We start from the raw sequence: 23,560 nt of genomic DNA, 5'->3' as shown, positions 1-23,560 counted from the left end.
AGCACAGTAGTGATAATCTCAATTTAGTATGCTGCAATATATCAAAGATCTGATTCCACTGATGCAAGTACTCTGCAAAGATGGAGAAAACAACCAATCCATGCATGCCTACACTGTGCATTCTTGCCCTCATCCTTCTATTAGCTTCCTTCCTCTCAGTCTTTTGTTATCGTATAAATATCAGTGTAATACATGGGCTTTCCATCAGTTATTCTTTTCTCACTTTATGAATGTTTCACCTTTCTTTCAGTCCTATATTTCTCTGATCCTATTCTTTACACCACTCCTTAATTCCACATTTATATTGTGTTGTGGTTAGCTTATATCCACTATAATCCTCTCCATTTTCTATCTGATGACCAGTTTTTTGTGAACTATAGGTTTGCTATAATTCAATGGCTATACAATATCACTGGGGGAGGGGGAGGGATATTAAAAAGATTTGAAAGAAAAGCTTGGGATCACAAAAAAGACATCTATATTTTCCTAAATTGCCACACAGGAATTAAATAGCTATCCAACCTGCTTTCCTCCTTATTCAATTCTAGGCCCTGTTAATTGGCCCATGTGTGTGTGATGGTTTGTATGTGTGTATTTGTGTGTGTTATGTCTAATAAAGATTTATATACATGGAGAAATAGGCCTAATATTACATTGCTAGAGCAGCTATGAATTGTTTTTATAGGAAACGAGATGGATATATACATTAGGAGTTGTAAAGCTGTTCATGCTTATTGACCTAGAGATCCTATTACTAGGATTAGGCCCTAAGGGCCTTGTTGAAAGGGTAAAAAACTGTGTATGTATAAAAATATTCATGGAAATTTTGTTTATAATGATAAAATAACTGAAAATAACACAAATGCAATGTCTGGAGAAAATGGCTGAAAAGATTATGACATTTGAATGACTCATGATGGATTATATCATGTCATCAGAAATGACAAATATTGGAAATAAAAAAAAATAAGGGAAATATATGGAAACGAAAAGAGAAGAGAATAAGAATAATAATACATACTATGATTACATTTAAAAAAACAGCCCCCCACAAAAAGAGAAAAAAGTAAAACAAATCCAAAGGAAAATCAAAAGCAGAGGATGTTTATATTAGCATACATATAATTTACTTTTTTTTTTTTTAAACCCTTACCTTCCGTCTTGGAATCAATACTGTGTATTGTCTCCAAGGCAGAAGAGTGGTAAGGGCTACGCAACAGGGGTCAAGTGACTTGCCCAGGGTCACACAGCTAGGAAGTGTCTGAGGCCACATTTGACCGCAGGATCTCCCATCTCTAGGTCTGGCTCTCAATCCACTAAGCCTCCCAGCTGCCCCCAACTTACATTATTTTAAAACAAATTGTAAACAATGTGGAGTTTGTGCTTTGGCACATAATTTTTGAATGTATTTATTAAAATGTTTTTTGGTGGTGAAGAAGTATATAATTTTTTAAATTAAAAAAAGATTTAAGTAATGATAGATAAACTACTTGGCCATGAATCTAAGAAACAAATAAAATATAAAATAGGGCATAAGCTGATGTTTCCATATTAATCTTTTAAATTTGAAAACCAAAGAAGGTATCTTTGCCCCAGCAATACCACTAGTAGGTCTGTATCCCAAAAACATCAACAATAGGAGAAAAAGACCTACTTGCACAAAAATATTTATAGCTGCTCTTTGTGGTAGCAAATAATTGGAAGCTGAAGGAGATGGCCATCAGTTGGGGAATGGCTGAAAAAGCAGTCATATATAATTATAATGGAATACTATTGTGCCATAAGAAATGAAGAACAAGCCAATCATAAAAAAGCATGGAAAGACTTATCTGAAGTGATAAAATACGAAGTGTGCAGAACCAGGAAAATGCTGTACATAGTAACAGCAATAACGTACAATGATCAATTGTGAATGCCTTAATTACTATCAGTAATACAAGGATCCAAGACAACTCCAAGGGAATATCCACCCCCACAGAAGGAACTGATGGAGTCTCAGTGCAAATTGAAGTATACCGTTTTTTACTTCATGTCCTTTATGAGTCTTTTCTTATATAAGCAATATATGACAATGACAAAGAAATATGTTTTGTAATATAGCACATGTATAACACATATTTATCATATTACCTACCATCCCAGGGAGGAGAAAATAGAGAGAACATGGACTGCAAAATGTCAGAAAAGAAATTTTAAAAATTGTACCTACATGTAAAAAAAAAATTAAAAAGGACATTTCCAAACTGCTAAAGAGTTTATTAGAACTTCAAAGTGTCATGATAATTTACACTATTAATTTAGAGCCCAAGTGAACAGCATAATTAATAAGCACAGTTTATTTTCTACTACCTCATTCCTTTCAAGACCTACTGAGATTCTTTCCTAGTGTTTCCAATTTTATTCTGTCCTTCTCTTTTACCTATTTTCCTTTCTTTTTTCCTTCTCTTAGCCACCACAATTTGGAATTAAAGTCCATTAAATATTATGTGCTCTATTTTTCATTCAAGTAGCAAAAGCATAAGGCACTTTATATTTCTTTTAAAACAAAAAATAACCAGAAGCAACAAGGCATAGTGGAAGGCATACTGACCTAATAATCATAGGATCACACATCTGAAGGTTGAAGTGGTTTTCTAAGGCAAGTCCAATATAACAATGTTCTGTTGTGTTTTTTTAAAGATCTATTGTGGTTTTTTTCCAATATGAGAAGTCTCTCTATCAATAATACATGCAGCAACCTATTTGTAATGAATAGTAGTCCCATTTGAAAGATGAGGAAATTGAATGATTTCCCTAAGGTTACAAAGGAAATAAATTAAAAAGTGAACACTGGAACTCGGACTCTGTCTCCAAGTCCAGCACTACTTCTATTATATCACACTGTCTCCAAGATAACTTTGGCCAATTCATTCCATCTTTGTAGTTCTCCAATCCCTTGTCTGTAATATGAATGGCTTCTCAAACTCAATTATATTAAAGGTCTTTTTCCAGTTCTTTAAAAATCTGTGAAAATTAATGGTATGGTTTTTTTCTTGTTTGTGTGTGGCCTTGTTTCCCACCCCTGTGAATCAACCATCCTATTAATAGAAAAGAGTACCTAATCTTTGCTTTAGATCATAAGTTCTTTGAGGTCAGGAACCATGAAACTCTCCACAACATTGATTGTATAGTTTTTTGTTCAGCAAATAATGACAGTTGACTTCCATTCCAAACATCTAACTCTTATAAGATGACAGACAATAACCTAGTTTTATGTGAAAGGCAGCAAAGTGAAGCAGGGAGACTTTTTTTTTAACACATAACAACTCTATGCAGCAGCAGGTATTTTTACCTCATACCATTTATTTGGGAAATTAAACTTTAACTGAGAGGGATTACAGAGCAGCAGAAAAACCCATAGGTGAAAGAACTGCTAAAAAAAGACACTCTCAAGTGGCCATGCATAATATGAATAAGGAGGGCAGGAGGAAGTAAGCACTCAGAAATGTAAGACTAAGTGACAGAACAGGTAAATGTCTATGCTCTACTTTAATCACAGCAATGCCACTGGATCACTTCGATATACCCCCATGTCCACTGTACTGAGAAACAATCTCTAGAACAGAAAGAAGTCCTATAAGCAGAAGGAACATTTACTAGAAAAGCTTCTCTGTAGAAAAGCTTATTTAAAATTTCACTCATTCCTTAAACATTTAATAAAAATATGCTTTATCACCTGCCTCTACCAAAAAAACTAAAGCAGAAATGTATTAGGGATGGAAAAAGTGTAAAATGTGCCAAATGGAAAGACTGGCTCATAGAACAATTAAAGGCATGTAGCCACAAGGCAGAGCAGGACATTTTATATTTTTCTCAAAAAAAAAAAAAAAAAAAGCTTCAGCAATAGGGCAAGAGAAGCTATAAACAATCTTTGAATTTCATCTCCTTGTTCTCTCCTAGAAAAGGTGACAACTAGCAAATGAGCAGAAATAGCAGATAACTAAACTATCCAAAGAATCCCTACCCTGGATGTATTATCACCACCACCTGCCAGAAAAAAAAAAAGCTTTCCCTTCTGAGATTATGAATTCCCACACCCTTCTACTACTCCTTCTACCACACCTTAACCTTTGCCAAATACCCTGATGTGTGTATAACCAAGCAACGTGGGTCTTTAATCTTTATTCACCATACACATGCATACACAGGAAGCCTTCTAACAATATGTAATATAAAATATATACATTTTACAAAAAATAACAAATATATGCAAATCACATCTGTGGTTTTATGTTAATTACCCTTAATGTGTGTGGTTTGGTTTGGTTTATTGAAAAAATGGACTTATTTTTTCCCTCAATTTATTTAATATAAAAAGTGGCTATTAGGAAGAAACTTGGGTTACAGAAAACAAGAAACTATTCAAGCCATTTATTTGAGGGATTAAAATTGAGGAAGACATAAGCACAAATCATTCTACTTTATTCACCTAACACATATCCTATTGTTGATATATTACTACCATCCTAGTAGCAAAAGGCAAAGGATCTTGGAATTTTTTTCTCCTGAGATAACTTGAGCCTTGAGATGGCAGTAAGTTTTCCTATTTTAATGAGATTTTCATTAAGGACACCCATAAAATATATATAAATGCTTTTTTAGGTCACAGCTAGTCCTACCTACCCACTTACTGTGAAGTTTTGGCATTGCAGAAAGCAAAAAGCTTTCAGTGAGTCAGTTTGCCAAACATGATGTAAATGTATGGAGGGGGACAAGGGAGGAGGAAGTATCGCTTTCTTGTGTTTTGGTTTTTTTTTTAGACCCTTACCTTCTGTCTTAGAATCAATACTGCATATTGGTTCTATGGCAGAAGAGCAGTAAGGGCTAGGCAATGGTGATTTGCCCAGAGTCACACAGCTTAGAAGTATGAAAGGCCAGATTTGAACCCAGGACCTTCCATCTCTAGGCCTGGTTCTCAGTCCACTGAGCCCCCTAGTTATCCTCATAAGCATCATTTTCTACCATAAATTTACAAAGGTCAAAAAAGTCTCAAGTACTATACTGTCAGCCTAAACTTTAGTTTTAATTCCTTCCAAGCAAATACTTATTTTCCCAAAGTAGAATTCTGGCCCAGCCCAAGTGAATGGATGCCTTAGTGCCACCACTGATAAAAGACAAAGCCTCAATTCTCTAGAATTCTTTTTTGTATTCCCAAACTCAATAGCTCTGTGATGGAAGACTGCATTCCTACTCCTTCAGCAAAAGAAGAAGCCAAGGTAAATTTTAAGGATTCTTTTCAATTTTATTTTGGAGTTTCTTCTGCTACTGGGGTCTTGCTGAACTGTCACAATAGCATAATTGAGTAATTAATAAATAAAAAGAAAGCTAATACTTAGGAGAAAGAAGACAAAATCAGAGAGGGTCCACATGACAGTGTTTCAACATCTAACACCAAGGGATCAGAACACTTTCGTTTTCCGAGGCAGGATATACCCAAACACTGTTCATTTAAATAGGTCAGAAGACATTCTAAACTTATGCTGGGGTTGAAAGAAAAGAGGAAATAAATACATATCAAGAAGCTTTCCTTCTCCTCCCCTGACTCAAATTGTACAAGCAGCCCTAGAAGAAGGAGAATCAAAGAAATTATCAAAGCTAGGAGAGGTCAAAATTCCCAGAATCAAGACAGCCAGAAACAATTAGACTTAGCTATCTTTCAGTAACAGTGGTTCCAACTTGTCCCAAGGCACAACAAATAAAATTCTTCAGATTACTGTCTTCATCCAGGGGGAAACAAGAAGTTCAAAAAAGAGAGAGGAAGCAGAAATGAAAAGAGAAAATAGGGTACTAAAGATTACTGAACAGAGAATTTTTTGTTTTAAAGCAGAATGTTAGGAATAGGAACTCTTAAGACTTCTTGTTATTTTTTCAGACCACAACCAAGATAAGATGATTCACACATAGCTGAGAATGGCAGACATTTCTAAAGCAGGATGGATCAACCTGTCAAAATTCACAGAAGCTTACTTTGTAGAGTACTAAAGAGTATGCAAAGGAATATGATATATAGTCCCTGCTTTCAAGAAGCTTCTAGTCTAGCTACTTTTCATAAAATGGTCCTATGTGTACCAAAAAATATTTCCAGAGGCTTTATTTGCAACCTCCCAACCCCATCCAAAACAAAAACAAACAAACAAAAAACCTGAACCAATCTATATCAAAAACAAAAACTTACCCATTATTTTGGGCCTCTCAGCATCAGCACTTGAGGCTGACTCTCTTAAATCTGGATAGCACATACACCACACCTATCCCTCCATGGTCCCTACTTGTTTAGAAAACATAGAGTAAATGAATTTTTGTTGAATTTTTGTTTATTACTTGGTAATCTATTTAATTTTATTTTGTTACATACTACAGGTTTACGTAAGACTGTATATTCTCTGTTCTTATTTGTCTTCATTGATAATTATTATGTTTATAATAAAAAAAATTGAGACAGAAATTGCATAATATCTAATAAACTCCAAATTTAAGTTTCATATTTATTCTCCTGACCTAAGACAGATCAATTGAATATGACAGGGCTTTTTTGAGGAGAGTGTCTTCCACATATATCTTACAAATGTAACTAATTATAAAACTTAAATGGACATATCTGTTTGGTTAAAATAGGGTTTTTTTTAATATCACTATATATGTTTGCTGTTTTATTTAAATAAAATCATTTATGTCTCTTATTTGGTGATGGTTGCTCTTTTGATATATCATGAAAATATCCCTGAAATCTCCATGACTATCATAGAGACAGTTCACTTTTCTATGCCTTTTCAAGTAATGATTCCAATTAGTCTTGGTAAATAAAATAACCAAATTGTCATTCACTTCTTTGGAGAAGCTACAAAAATAACCTGGAAAAAAGCAATATAAATTATTATTTTAAAATGTAATGTAAATATAACTCTTCTAAAAATGAAGCCCAAGGCTATCTCTGAATTGTGAAGACTAAAAATAAAAAATGTACTTTTTGTAAGACAAAACAGACTAAATTGAGTTTTCCTAACTAGCTATTTAAATTAAGCATTTCTGGCCAAATCTACTATACAAATGTGACCACGAATTTTTTTAGAAAGCAAGAATTCCAAACTCAGTAAAGTAGAAAAATGAAATATTGGCTGAGGCATGAAAAAAGAAGTAGAGAAAGTCAAGCAAAAAAACCTTCCTTAGGAAGGCTCTTCAAAATATACATTTTGAAAAATTAATGAGCAAAACTGACCAAAAAATCCATTTAATTGGAAAATTAAACTATACAGTAATTTTTCAAAACATTAAATCTAATGAACCATTAACTAATCTGACAAAAAAGAAAACCAAATTTCAAGTACCAAAAAATAAAAAAGGAGAATTTTACAAATGAAAATACATGATTACATGCTAGCAAAAATGATTTCTTAAATTAATATTTACAAAAATACAAATGCCCAAGATTGACATAACATGAAATAGATTTTTAAATATCCCAATCTTATAAAAAGAAATTTAATATCATAAAGGAACTCAAAGAAAAAAAACTCCAGGATCAAATGGATTTATAAATGAACTCTATTAAACATTCAAAGACTAGTTCATTCTAGTACTATTATTAATAAAAATTACAGTATTAATAATAATAGCTAGTATTTATATAGTACTGTAAGGTTTAAAAAACACTTTACAGGCTGTCTCATTTGATCCTCACAACACCCCTGTGAGGTAGATGGCATTATTATCCCTTCCATTTTACAGATGAAAAAAAAAATGAAACCAAGAGATTAAAGTGACTTGCCCATAGTCAAATAGCCATTAAGTGTTTCAGGCAGAAATTAAACTTAAACTGGCTGAATTTTAAATGGAATTTCTCTTTCAGTCTACTCTTGCTGGTATTATTGGAAGTATACAGAAAGACTTGCCACTTGTGTGGGTTTCCTTGCATATAATTTATTATGCACTTACTATATACCAGATACTGTCTAAGATTTGATGATAAAAACAAAAGACAGTCCTTGCTCTCAAAGAGCTCAAAGTGTAATGGGACAGAAAATATGCAAAAACTATTGACAACAAAGATACAAAGAGGATAAATTGAAGATAATCAAGAGGGAAGGCATTAAAAGGGAGGAGAACAGGCTTCCTGTAGAAGATGAGATTTTAACTGGATCTTGAAGGAAACCAGAGAAGGCAGGAGGTAGAGACAAGAAGGGAGAGAATTACAAGTGTGGCAGACAGCCAGTGAAAATGCTGAGTGAGAGCATAATTGAGATTATACAATATATATGTAGTGGACCTTGTCGGCATAATTTCATGATTTTCTTCTTTACCCAGCAGCACTTGAGTAGACACTGTGAATGGGAATTTTTATTCCTTTTGTGTATTTTAAGTTAATCAATCAAGAACTTAAAGTATCCCTACTTAACACTTAGTAAGTCACTAACAAAGATCACACCCTAGAAGGCCACAAGCACTTCTGAGATTCATTCACCCAAGGACTCCTGAGGATACATTTTTAAAAGGAATTTGGCTGAAGAGGAAGCTTTGTCTGCAATTCATTCAGCATTTGTGACTCAAGCTGAAGGAAGAGGCTTATGCTGGTGAGACCCAATGTTGAAGAGGCTACCAAACTTCCACCACATGGAAATCAGAACTTTGTCAGGGAGCAAACTGAATTTCTTCGGATAGGAGCTCTAGGCTGGTAGGCTAGGAAATATTTTCTACTTCCCTCATACATTTCCCTCCTTTACTATATTTATATTAAATTAAATTATTAAGAGCTACTAACAACATTTTGACTCCAAGTTGTTTTTATATACAACGATCACAAACTTTTTTAACTATTATTATTTTTGTCAAACCAAATTTTTAATTATTACATTTCGCAACCAATTTTAAATATTACAATATGAAGGCGATGTATGGCAAGAATAATCCAAGGTAGAGGCTTGGCAGGCAAAGATATTTTATGGTATAAGGGGTCAAAGGACAGCACAGATTTGAACAAGGGGTCAAACTAGACAAGGGAGAGGAGTGTGGCTAGTACAAAATTAATGCCCTAAGAAAGAATTGAGAGGTAGAGTGATGAGAGATTATGGTGAAAACAAAGAATAGGGTTAGTAGGCTACAAGACAGAGAAAAAGATTAAATTACAAAAGATTATGATCAGATAATAAGAGTTTCAGAAATCATGAAAATGGAAGTGTTACATTTGAGGGTAATGGCAAAAATCAAGGGTAGGATTACCTTTGTACATAGCTGAAGTGAGATGGAAAAGTAGTCATGTGAAGTGGCCAAGTTGAAAATGATAAGGTTAGAGTACATGAGGAAGAATCAACAATCACAGTGGCAGAAAATGCTCCAAACCACCATTAATGAGAAATATAAATTAAAATAGCTCTGAGGTTCCAACATATACCGATCAGATTAGTAAAAATGACCAAAAAAAGGAAAATAGCAATTGTTGGGGGGAAAAAAGTGGGAAGAGTGGCACACTACTGGTAGAGCTGTGAATTGGTCCATCTATTCAGGAAATTAATTTGCAGCTATACTTAAAAAGTCACTCAAATGTTTATACATATGTATATATACCCAGTAATACCACTACTAGGCTTATACCCTAAAGAAATCTAAAAAAAACAGATGGTCCCCTATAAAAAAATATTCATAGTTATAATTTTTTGTAGCAAAGAGCTAGAAACAAAAAGACTGTCCATACATCAGTAAATTGTGGAGCAAATTATGGTATATAAAAGTCAGGTATATTTTTGTACCATCAGTACAAGGATTTAGAAATACTTGGGGAAGACTTTATATGTACTGAGCAGAACCAAGAATGCAATTAATACAAGAACCACAACATTGCAAAGGAAAAGGAAAATAATTTTCAAAGATTTCAAAACTGATTAATACAATGAACAACCACAATTCGAGAAGGCTGATGATGAATCGAACTTCCTATCTCTTTGAGAAGGAGGTAATGGAGCAGAGACAAAGCAAATGTGTAGTTCTGTTTTGTTTGACTATATTTGTTTAGGGTACAGGGGAATAAGGGTAGTGAGAGTGACACCAGGAAAATAAGAGTATCAATAAAACATTTAAAAGAAATTTAGAAAGAACAAACCAAGACAAAATTGGAATTATTGTGTTCAATTTATTACATACTGTTTAAAAAAACAAGTTATATGTATGCTGTCTTCTTTGCTTGTGGAAAGGATATGTTTGTTATCTGTCATATTTTTTAAGTAAAACAACAATATTTAGATTGATGACTCCTACCAGTCTTCTTCCAAGAAGCAACACAAATATCATGGATGGCATAGTCACCCAGAATAAGCATGTTGCATTTCAATACAGTAAGATCCCTTTAGAACAATGCCTTCAGGAAAGAAGAATCAACACATTTTAAAAGCTAACCATACTTTATTAAAAATAATTAAACTGGATTGAATGACTTCTGTAACACTCCTCTCATCTTTGGCTAAAATCACTTGACATACTGCATATGCAAATAATAAGTGTTATTAACCCAAGTTTCTACTATATTATTTGAACATCTACACAGCTTTACAATACCATCTACACTATAAGATGGGCGGGAGGAGGGGAAGTTTTCATACTCCACTGTATTTTGTTATACTATTTTTAAGACCTTGCTCTATTTTGTAAAAGAAAAAATAGAATTTGCCCTTATACAATTTTAGATTATTCATCATCAGATTCTCATGTAATAGTCTTTTCATTAACCACAGTGACACCTAGAGGTAAAAGTTCTTCAATGAAATGAACCAAAGCAATGTTTCTCTTAAAGGTACATACCAATTTGGTAAATGACATCATACTATTTAGAGATGGAAGGGATCTAAGAGATTATGTAATTAAAATCTCTCATAGACCATTATTTGCCTCTAGGAAAAAAAAGCTAAAATCACAATGAAACAATAGAAATGGGACTAAGATGACTTTTGAGAAAATATTTTAGTAATTTGGTAATTATACATAATTTCATAATAGATGAATTGGCATAATAGTATTAGATGCAGAGTAGAGATGCCTTGAGATCAAGTCCTGCTTCTGACACATGCTAACTATATGACCTTGGGCTTAACCTCCAAGTGCTCCCAGCAACTCTTTAACATTGTAAATTGCCAACTGATTATTGCAGTACATTGGAAGAAGCAGTCTTCTGATTTTACATTGATGAAATCACAAATCCAGTCCAAAAAAAAGTATAAAATTTGAGATAAACTGTGAAACCTTGGCTTTCTCTCTCTTCTTCCAGGGAACTAGAAACACTTGCAAGGTAAAATATTTTCTAAAATACAAATGCTACCTTGGTCACTCTAGATAAAGCTCAAGGGAAGAAAGTCTCCATATAAGAAGCTTGGTACTTTTAGATCCACAACTATCAGTCCACAGGGCATTCACATACCTCCAATAGAACACAGATACTTCCAAAGAGGGTTCACCCTTCATGGTTAAGAAAGCTCCATAGTCCATAAGGGGCTTTTCAAAATAGATAAGCCAAAAAACAAAAATAAAAACAACAAACAACAAACTGAATGATCAGCATTCAATAAACTCATATCAACTGCTCAGAAAAGATACTCTACTTAACAAAACTTTTGGGGGGGGAAATGCAAAATAGTTTGGCAAGAAATTGATTTTACCTAAACACCTTATACCATATACAACAGAAAAGATCAATACTCAAAATATAAACACCATATCATTTTTAAAACTACAGGAAAATGGACAACTATGGCTAGGAGAATGCTAAGAAAAACAAGGGACAGAAATCAGAAAAAGATAAAACAGATCACTATAATTACAAGAAATTGGAAAGACTCTGTACCAACAAAAAAATCAATGTAACCAAGATAAAAAATAAACTATCAGGGGCAGCTGGCTAGCTCAGTGGATTGAGAGCTAGGCCTAAAAACAGGAGGTCCTGAGTTCAAATGTGACCTCAGACACATCCCAGCTGTGTGACCCTGGGCAAGTCACCTGACCCACATTGCCTACCCTTACCACTCTTCTGCACAGTATTGACTCCAAGACAGAAGGTAAGGGCTCAAAATAAATAAATAAATAAACTATCATTTTTTGGGGGGGAAATCTTTGTATCAAATATATCTAATTAGGATTTAATACATAGGGTATTCCAAAAGTCTTCATGTAGTTTTACACTATGAAAGTTAAGATTAGTTAAAACTGCATCAAGACTTGGGGCAAATGACATCAGCAAGACAGTGTATGATAAACCCAAAGAGCCCAACTTTTGGGACATGAATCCACTATTTGACAAAAATTGCTGGGAAATTTGGAAAACAATATGGGAGAGATTAGGTTTAGATCAACATCTAACACCCTACACCAAGATAAATTTAGAATGGGTGAATGACTTGAATATAAAGAGGGAAACTATAAATAAATTAAGTGAACACAGAATAGTATACTTATCAGATCTTTGGGAAAGGAAAGAATTTAAAACCAAGCAAGAGTTAGAGAAAATTACAAAATGTAAATTAAATGGTTTTGATTATATTAAACTAAAAAGCTTTTGTACAAACAAAAACAATGTAGTCAAAATCAGAAGGGAAACAACAAATTGGGGAAAAAAATCTTTATAACGAAAAACTCTGACAGGGGTCTAATTACGCAAATATACAAGGAGTTAAATCAATTGTATAAAAAAATCAAGCCATTCCCCAATTGATAAACCGGCAAGAGACATGAATAGGCAATTTCCAGGTAGAGAAATCAAAAGTATCAATAAGCACTTGAGAAAGTGTTCTAAATCTCTAATAATTAGAGAAATGCAAATCAAAACAACTCTGAGGTATCACCTCACACCTAGCAGATTGGTTAAAATGAAAGAAGGGGAGAGTAATGAATGCTGGAGGGGATGTGGCAAAATTGGGACACTAATGCATTGCTGGTGGAGTTGTGAAATGATCCAACCATTCTGGCTGGCAATTTGGAACTATGCTCAAAGGGCTATAAAAGACTGCCTGCCCTTTGATCCAGCCATACCATTGTTGGGTTTGTACCCCAAAGAGATCATAGATAAACAGACTTGTACGAAAATATTTATAGCTGTGCTTTTTGTGGTGGCAAAAAACTGGAAAAGGAGGGTATGCCCTTCAATTGGGTAATGGCTGAACAAATTATGGTATATGCTTGTGATGGAATACTACTGTGCTAAAAGGAATAACAAACTGGAGAAGTTCCAGGTGAACTGGAAAGACCTCCAGGAACTGATGCAGAGCGCTAGGAGCAGAGCCAAAAGAACATTGTACACAGAGACTGATATACTATGGTAAAATCAAATGTAATGGACCTCTGTACCAGCAACAATACAAAAACCCAGGACAATTCTGAGGGATTTATGGTAAAGACGCTACCCACATCCAGAGGAAGGACTGCAGGAGAGGAAACATATAAGAAAAACAGCTGCTTGAACGCATGGGCTGGGGTGGACATGATTGAGGATGTGGACTCGAAACTACCACACCAATGCAACTACCAACAATTTGGAGATAGGTCTTGATCAAGGACACATGATGAAACCAGTGGAAATGTGTGTCGGCCATGGGTGGGGGGAATGCGGGGGGTGAGGGGGAAAGTGGGAGCATGAATCATGTAACCATGTTAAAAATGAATATTAATAAATGTTTAAAAAACTACACCAAGACTTTTGGAATCCCCCGTAAAAGATGTAGAAATAAATACAAACTATACAAGATCAAGAGTTAATTTCCTAGTTAATAAATAGTTCTCTAAAGAATTGAAAACTGAGAGCAGCTGGGTAGCTCAGTGGATTGAGAGCCAGGCCTAGAGACGGGAGGTCCTAAGTTCAAATCCGGTCTCAGACACTTCCCAGCTGTGTGACCTTGGGCAAGTCACTTGACCCCCATTGCCCACCCTTACTACTCTTCCACCTAGGAGCCAATACACAGAAGTTAAGGGTTTAAAAAAATTAAAAAAAAAAAAAGATTTGAAAACTATTAACATATGAAAGACTACAAACAATTGACAATGATATGGAAAACTACTCCCAATCACTAATAAAAGAAAAGAAAGTCAAAATAACTCAAGTTTCACCTTATACACCTAGAAAAGAGGCAAATAAGACAAAAGATGACAATAGTAAATATTGGAGGGAGTGTAAGAAGACAGGCCCCCAATAGGTGGGATTGATCTCAAAAGCAATTCAAAATTACACTTAAAAAAGAAGAAAAGACTAAATTGTCCATACTCTTTGAGTCAGAGATATCACTGCTAAGCAAAAACCCCCAAAAAGAAAAAAACAGAAATAAAAAATTCCTGTAGATACCAAAATAGATATTACAGTAGTTTGTGAGGTAGCAAAGTATTAGAAACAAAGCTCATAGGTAGAGGACTGTCTAAACAAATTGTGGTACATGAATGAAATAGAAGTGAATTACTTAATTGTAAGAAACTATGCAAAGAATTCAGAAAAATACAAAAAGATATATATGGACTGATGTAGAGCAAAGGAGAAGCAGGAAAAAATATACAGGACTAAAACAATCTAAATGAACAAAATAAGAAGAAACTGAATAATATATTACTAAGTTTAGTCACATCTGAAGATTTAAGAAAATGCACATTTCTCTCCTTCACTGCAGAGATAGTAAGGGTGAGGAATATTGCCTATATGAGCCTGGTCATGCTGAACCATTTTTTTCCTTCTTTTCCTTTTTTAATCTTTGTTACCAAGGAAAACTTCCTGTGTGGGAGAGAAAAGGACATTCAGAAATGAATGTGATATATAAAAAAGGTATAAATTTAAAAAAAAAAAAGAAAGAAAACTGAAGCAGCCACAGTACCTGTTAGCTTCAGAATAAGCTCCAGATAGAAAAAAAAAAATTCTGACCAATTTCTCCACAAAAGATCATCTATAGAACCAATGCTAAACAAAGGTACTATCATAAATGATAACCCAGAATCCATCAAAGAGTCATCACAAATAAGCAAACAGTCTCAGGTAAGAACTCATGAAAATTTTTCTCCTACCATGTTTTACCATTTTCTCTCCAAGTACCACTTTCTGTGAAGTTTCAGAGAGTGTGGAGTGAACCACTCATACCTAAGGGATTTTGTGTAGCAATTAATTCCTAATCCTCTCCAGTAGGGGAAAAGAGGAAATCTTCCAACAAAGATCTTACTCTATTCTACATCATTTCATCCTATCATATCCTAATTTCAGTAACCACTGCTATACTGTCTAAAGGGTGAATGTATCACTTTCATCCCTGTTCAGGGAACTGTGCAAAGTTCTTTGATAAATCAGACTTACCAATCTGAATCCTAACTCAGTGGATTTTCTCCTGTTTCAGAGGCCAATTTTTCCATCAGAGGTAACAGCAATGTCTACTGGGAGTCAACACTATTTTAGAAATAAATGAAATCCTAAACTTCTTATATAATAAGAGAAACAGCAAATCTTTAGTACAACCAACCTTATGCACAAATCTGTAAGTTATAAACTCTGAAGGCAAGAACCATGTAGTTTTTTCCTTTCATGTTTAGTACCTAACATATTGATTTGTATCTCACATTCACTTAATAAATATTTGTTGAAATAAATTCATCTGATAATTTATGAGTTAATTCCATGAACTGAAGTACTGCCATTCCTTATACCTTCAAAGCAGGGTAGACTTCCTTACAAGGAGAGGCCTGCTAAACTGCTGACCAGGAAGAAGCCCTATGCAGAGTCCAAATAAAAAAAGAAACTCTATGGAAGGTAATGTTCTCCAAAATGTCCCTGTTGACTGGCCTAACAATCCATACTGGAAAAATGACATGGATAAAAAATGACTACTGCCTAGACTATGACTTGTAGCTAAATAGGTAACATATCTATCTTAGGCAGGAACTACAGAATGGAAAGTGAGTTGGACCCAACATAGAATAGAAAGTGACTGGATTACATATGGGAAATTATTATTTTCTCAGTAATCTCAAAATGCTCATTACTACAAAAAAGCCCTTCTCTTTAAACATCAACCATATACCTACAAATCAATATGACTTTAAAAAATTACAAGTGAGGGGGCAGCTGGGTAGCTCAGTGGATTGAGAGTCAGGCCTAGAGATGGGAGGTCCTAGGTTCAAATTCGGCCTCAGACACTTCCCAGCTGTGTGACCCTAGGCAAGTCACTTGACCCCCATTGTCCACCCTTACCACTCTTCCACCTAGAAGCCAATACACAAAAGTTAAGGGTTTAAAAAAAAAGAAAAAAATTACAAGTAAGTCAAAGAGTAACTAAAAGGTACATAACAGACATAAACAGGCTACATTACATTATCAACATTACTCTTGAGAAGCAACAACAATAAAAGCACCAGCAACAGTGTCTGTGGCCAGAAAAGGATAGACAGATTATTTGGCAAGATTTAATAAAAACATATAGACATTCCACAGATTATTTTGAGATATTAAAAGAACCAGAGGAAGGCCTCTAGCAAGTTAAAAGAGACTATGAAAAAGTTCTGGAGAGATATGGGTATGAAACAACAAAGGATGAGAAGCAGAGAAGGGTTATAATCAGCACTGGTTGAATGAACACAGTGATGAAAATATATGAAAGCATTAAAATACCATTCTGTATCAAAAGTCATCTAATTAAAATGATCCACCTACAAAAAGGAAATGTTTAACAGATTTAGAGGCTATTTTGCTATAACAATATCCACTACAGCACAAAAGAATAGAATTTCATAGAATCAAACCTATTAAAAGGCAGGTAATTCTGTTTTCTCCTTCCAGGAGATAGTGGGGATAGTTACTAAAGGATAAAAGGACTAAATTATTAAAATGGTCTCCTAAGAGTTGAATAATGTAGACCTTCAGCTACATAAACTAAACATATAGTCATAATCTTACAAAAATTTTCTATTTCCATTATAATTTTTTGTCCATCTCTTGCTTTCTAAAATATCTAAACTATGTAGGTAAAAAAAAAAAGTATGTAAAATTTTCTTCAAAAAAAAAATTTTTTTTTAAGGACAAAGAGATAAGAATTGGTTTTTAATTCCTACTCTCCTACCTCAGAAAATAATGATACAAAATATCAATATCCTTTTAGAATAAAGCATGGACAGAAAACTTTAATTTAAAATTTAAGTTTACTGATAAAGAGAGATACCTGTAAAAATCACTTCTATTGTTACACTATCAGCTTACTTATTTTGTAATTCTGTGAACCAACCAACTTATAGCAATTTCACTATTGCTAGATGAGTATCTTCATCTTATATTAGCTACCTCATATCTGGAATACTTATCTTCCATTTGTTGAGAATCAAATGAGATCATTTACATAAACTTTAAATGAAACTTTAAAGAACTAGATAAATATTTATTTTATTATTCAAAAATTTAGCACTGGAAGGTGATGAAACTCAAACTATTAATATGGCTGTTAGTTCAGATAAAACGTTTGGTGGCGATGACAAAGGTTGAAATAGTGACTGACGCAAGTTAAGAAAATTCACATAATCATTTTGTTTAACTATGCTACATACTTCCACTTTTCAATAGATGCTCAAATGTTAGCTGTACATTACCACCACAAGACTCTTAGCAAGGCCAGCCAACAAGCATTCACAAGTTTGCAAACACAGGCAAGCAGGAATTATGGTCTCCTCTGATCTGCCAATCAGAGCCAAAGAGGAAACCTCCATACTGGTCTCTGATTCTTCTTTACTATAAAATATGCTCTATTTTTTTTTAGTTGTTTTTTTTAAAATAATCCTTACCTTCCATCTTAGAATCAATACTGTGTATTGGTTCTAAGGCAGAAGAGGGGTAAGGGCTACTCAATGGGGGTCAAGTGACTTGCCCAGGGTCACACAACTAGGAAGTGTCTCAGGCCAGATTTGAACCTAGGACTTCCCATCTCTGGGCCTGGCTCTCAATCCACTAAGTCGCCCAGCTACTCCTTCTATTTATTTTTTAGAATAATTCCTTATCTTACTTAAGCATCTTTACCAAGAGAGCTCAAGCAAGGCATGAAAACCATCAACCTCAAACTTTCCAAAATGCTCTGAGCAGTATCAGACATTGAAGGCAGAAAGTAGGGTGAGAGCATATAAACAAATCCTAAATTACAAACTTGTTAGACTAGAAATATGGTTTGGGAGTATTAGCACTTGAATTGCTTCACTGGCTAAAAGAATGAAACTAGGACACTTTAGGCGACTAGGGAATAATTCTGATCTTCATGTATCCTAGTAAACTGGTACCACTGCCAAGCTTAGTAGCAGATGGGGAAAAAAGAAGGGAGTTCCTTCCACTAGTGCCCCACAATAAGACTATTCAGTATCGATCAATTAAGAATTTAAGTGTCAGAGATGGGGTAAAGGGAGAAAAAAGGATTAATGATAGTTTAAAAAAAAAAAAAAAAAGCCATTATAACATTTTTTTTAAATCCCTCACTTGATAAATTGACAAAAGATAGGAACAATTTCCAGATGAAGAAATCAAAGCCATATATAGTCATATGAAAAAAATGCTCTAAATCACCACTGATTAGAAAAATGCAAACCAAAACAATTCTGAAATATCTCCCACCCATCGGATTAGCTAAAATGACAAAAAGGTAAAAATGACAAATCTTGGAGGAGATCGAGAAAAATGAGGCCACTAATACACTATTGGTAGAACTATGAATTAATCCAAACATTTGGAGAGAGTTATAAAACTATGTATAGTCTTAGACTTAACAATACCATTGCTAGATTCGTTTCCCAAGAAGATCAGAGGAAAAGGAAAAGAATCTATGTGTTCCAAAATATTTACAGCAGCTGTCTTTGTGGTGGCACAGAATTAGAAACTGAGAGGATGTTCATCAACTGGGGAATAGATAACAAATAATGGTACAGTACATGATTGTGCCATAAGAAGTGATAAACAAGCTAATTTTTTAAAAACTTGAGAAAGAACTACATAAGATAATAAAAATTGAAATGAGTAGAACCAAGATAACATTATAAACAGCTATGGAATACTGGAAGAATAAATTGTGAATGTTACCTCCAGAGTGAGAACTAAAAAGGTGAAAACATTAAGACTGACTTCATTTAAATATTTATTTCATCTCCCAGATGAAACCTTCTGTGATGTGGGGAGGGTAGAGAGTACCTAGGACACTTATGGATGGGATTTATTATGTAAATATGAAGAAAAGTAAACTAAATATAATATTTGTTATTTCATTTTTGCATAATCTTCTTTGTATATGGAGATGCCTATTTTATTTAGTTTTGCAAAATTTGGAATAAAAAATAAAAATTAAAAATAGAATAAAATGCACATAAGAGAAAGAGATAAGCAGGATGCCTTTAAAAGTTATATGTTGGCTCCTCACAACCAACCACCAGCATACCTCCAAAGGACAAAAAAAATCAAATCCAGATGAAAGAAGGGACCCCTGACAATAGGGCGCAGCATTGAAGGTATTTGGGCATTTCCACGCTATAAGGGGGGAGGGGAAATAGCTCCCATAAAAATGAGAGCTGATCAACCCTCCCCCACCCCACCCACAGTACCAGAGTCAGAGGTTTCGCACAAGACTTAGAGCAAGCGGGGGGCCAAAATCTAACTTCTTGGCACCTAACTGGGACCACCAGGAGCTTGCCCCTGAGAACAGCAAGACTTGAGACTACAGGAGGATAGAGAGCACAGCCCTTGGGTGCAGGAGTGGAGCAGAGGGAGGCAGCAGACAGTGGAAGCAGCTCAGTGAGCTGAGGGGAGAACCTCAGGCGGAGAAGCAAGCATGGGCCAATTTCTGGGCTCTGGGCAGCTGACTAGGACCACCTGGGGCTTGACCCTAAGAACAGCTAGACTAGGGACCCCAGGAGACTGGGGAGTGCAGATCTTGGGCAAAGGAGTGAAGCTGAGAGGGGCCGAGGACAGCAGAGGCCTAGCAGACAGTGGAAGCCAGGAGACTGGCAAAGTAGCCTCAGGCAAAAACTATTCCTTAGCTCTATACACAGAGTCTGCCTGCCTCACTCAGACTTCTGGCTGAGAAAGCATGATGATGACAAGCAAGGCCCCAAGAAATAACCACCAAAAAGACCAAGAAAAAAAAGCTCTAACACTTGAAAATTTTTGCACAGAAAAAACCCAGAAAACAGAGGAGGACAAACAATTAAAGACATCCAAACCTTTCCAAAAAAATGAAAATTGGTCACAAGCTCTTGAAGAGTTCAAATCTGAGATCAAGAGAAAGATGGAAGAGATCTGGCAAAAAAAGTGGGAAATAGTTCAAAAAGTTATGTTGAATTTATATTATATTTAAAAGGAAAAGCAAATGGTAGCAACAGATATTCATGGTTTTATGTACAATCTTTCTGTTACCCTTGGTATACGAAAATGCTCATTTTATTTGGTATTTGCTAAGTTCAGAAAACAATTATTATTATTTTTAGAAAGAATTCATTAGGCAACAGAAACAGAAGTAATTAAGTGCCTGATGATTGCATTAAAAGTGTTGTGCTACAATGAGTAACAAAACTGTGTGCACGAATGTATCTAGTTAGATGAAACTGGTAAATAAAGCTAAAGAGCATGGGGGAAAAAAAAAAAAGAATTGGTTAAGTCCCTAGTGTGTGCCAAGCACTATGCCAGACACTAGGAATACAAAGACAAAAGTGAAACAGTTCCTGCCATTAGGGTGATTATAGTCTAGCCAGAGAGAGATGACATACACATATATCAATGTAGCAAAATATAAGGTGATTTGGGGGAGAGGAGGGATCAGAAAGGTTTCACGTGCTTATGCTAAAACCCAAAGAAATCTAACAATTCTGAGGTAGTGATAAAGAGAAAGCAAATTCTAGGCATGAATGACAGTCAGTGCAAAGGCAAAGAAGCAAGAGATGAAAATACAGTATATGAGAATAGCAAGGCAAATACTGGACTACAACATAACTGGATGGAGGTAATGTATAACAGAGAAAGACAGGTTGGGATCTGTCTGTGAAAGTCTTTAAATGCCATTCAGAGAGCCTTATATTTGATCCTAAAGATCACAGAGATTTCCCCAGGTACAGAAGCAACATAAGGACTTACACTTCAGGAAAAATCATTTTTGCAGCAATTTGAAGAATGGATTGAAAAAAAGCATACATTTGAGGCAGTGAAACCAAAGAGGAGGCTAACGCAATAGCTTAGAAGAGAGGCAATGGGGGGTAGCTGGGTAGTTCAGTGGATTGAGAGCCAGGCCTAGAGACGGGAGCTCCTAGGTTCAAATCTGGCCTCAGACTCTTCCTAGCTGTGTGACCCTGGGCAAGTCACTTGACCCTCATTGCCCACCCTTACCACTCTTCCACCTAGGAGCCAGTACACAGAAGTTAAGGGTTTTAAAAAAAAAATTTAAAAAAAAAAAAGAAGAGAGGCAATGACATCCCAAACTACAGTGAAGGATGTGTGAAAAGAGAACAGATAAAAGAGATGTTATGGAGGATGAATTAACAAGACTTGAAAAATGACTAAGGAGTGAAGGATAACATCAAGACTGTAAACTTGGATAACTAGAAAAAAATGGATGAATAAATAAACAAGCACTTACTATGAACCAAGCAGTGTATTAAGCACAGGACAGTGGTGCCATCAACACAAAGAAATTCAGAAAGAGAAGTTAGTTGATGTTACAGATAATGAGTTCTGTTTTAGACATGTTAAGTTTGAGATATCTATATGATATCCAGCTTGCAATCACCATTAGGCAGCTAGTGATGAGGGATTAGAACTTAAGTTTACCCCACATACACACACAACTACCAACCTGTGGTGATACACACCTGTAACATCTGTATCTGAAGCTTGAGGTCATCATTCTATTGATCTAAACGTAAGCTCAAGTTCAAGCAGCAAAAGGGCTAAAGCTGAGCAAGTGTCTGCACAAAGTCTGATGCCAATATGATAAGCCTCTGAAAAGGAAGGGTGGAAGCTTGGCCATGCCCAAGATAGGGTAAACCAGCCCAAGTCAGAAATAAAGGAGGACAAAGATTCCCCATACCTAGCAGCAGGAGGGCTGAACTTATATTGGGCACTGCCCAGCCAAAGGGAGATAGGAAAGACTGATTTCAAAAACAAAATAAAAATAGTATTGAAATTCATGTTCTGCCAACTATGTGCACGAAGACTTGAGTTAAGAATTCTCTTCTCAGAGGCAGCTGGGTGGCTCAGTGGATTAAAAGCCAGGTCTAGAGATGGGAGGTCCTAGGTTCAAATCTGGCCTCAGACACTTCCTAGCTGCGTGACCCTGGGTAAATCACTTGACCCCCATTGCCTAGCCCTTACTGCTCTTCTGCCTTGGAACCAATACACAGTATTGATTCTAAGATAGAAGGTAGGGGTTTAAAAAAAAAAAAAAGAATCCTCTTCTCTAATAAGTCTTTCTTGCAAACTATACATGGCCTTGGGCAAATCACTTTATATTTCTCTAAGCAACAGTTTTATCATCTACAAATGAAGGAATTAAAAGATCTTCTCTAAGGTCCTTTCCAATACCAACATTCTATTACTTTTATCATTACCCAAGCCTGATCACTCCTTTGATTTGAATTCCTTAGCACTTATAAAGTATTTATACATTATCTTTTACCTGCTTTTTATAACTAAAGGTGAAAGTTACATCTTATTGCATCTATGTGTATGTATGTGTGTAAAACTTGGACAGATATTCTCAATGAAAAATGAGATAGGTTCAGAAATGAACAGAATAAAGAAAACAGACTGTATTGCATTTGTGAAACTGTAGTGTTTTTAATGGCCCTACACTTCTCTCTGAAATAAAACCCCATCTTCTTAATACCAATATTCTTCCAGTGATGCTATGAAGCTAAATAACATACAATACTCTATTATCTGAAGAATCAAAGTTGCAAAGATAAGCCCTTGGTAATCAACACCTTCAAATCAAGGAGTATTGTTATTATTCTATCTAAAATGCCAAGCCCAGCCCTGGCCTATGGAGGTTCTGGGGAAAAAAGGACCAAGAATTCAATTACACTCTAAGAATAATGTGAACGAATGTGAATCTTAACAATAAGTGTAGCAATCCAGGTATACATTAATTGTGATATTATTTTAAGAAGTATTCAAAAACTTAACTCTTATACTGCTAATGATTGATCTCTGCAATCCTGAGTCAAATTGAATGTTGACCTTGCCAAATCCCTAGCCCTTCCCTAAGGCTACACCCCAGAAGAGAGTCAGTTATCTCAATCTCCTTACTTTTCCTTCAATGATCAATTAACATAGGTATCAAACATCAGTAGATGCCTTAGGCCCTATCCACCCTGGATCCAGATCTTAGCTCTACCTATTGTTTCAGATTTTGGTAGTTTGCATTTTATGATGATTACCTCATAATGTTAATGTATCAGGCCACTGGCCTCTCCCCTTCCCCCCATACTGTTGTAACCCCAATAAAAGTGACAAGACATCAGTTGGCAAGAGAGCTCTTGACCATCAGAGCTCCTAACCATGAAGCTCTTGACCATCAGAGCT

At 35.2% G+C, this 23,560-nt stretch overlaps 1 protein-coding gene across 1 annotated transcript in view; it reads right to left on the bottom strand.

The window, feature by feature from the left end:
• Positions 1 to 23,560, bottom strand: part of NUDCD3 (NudC domain containing 3) — a 146,283-nt gene that overhangs the window by 105,733 nt on the left and 16,990 nt on the right. The window lies entirely within an intron of this gene.

Source organism: Gracilinanus agilis, chromosome 2 (genome assembly GCF_016433145.1).
Source record: "Gracilinanus agilis isolate LMUSP501 chromosome 2, AgileGrace, whole genome shotgun sequence".
Lineage (NCBI taxonomy): Eukaryota > Metazoa > Chordata > Mammalia > Didelphimorphia > Didelphidae > Gracilinanus > Gracilinanus agilis.
This window is presented reverse-complemented; position numbering and strand designations above follow the sequence as displayed.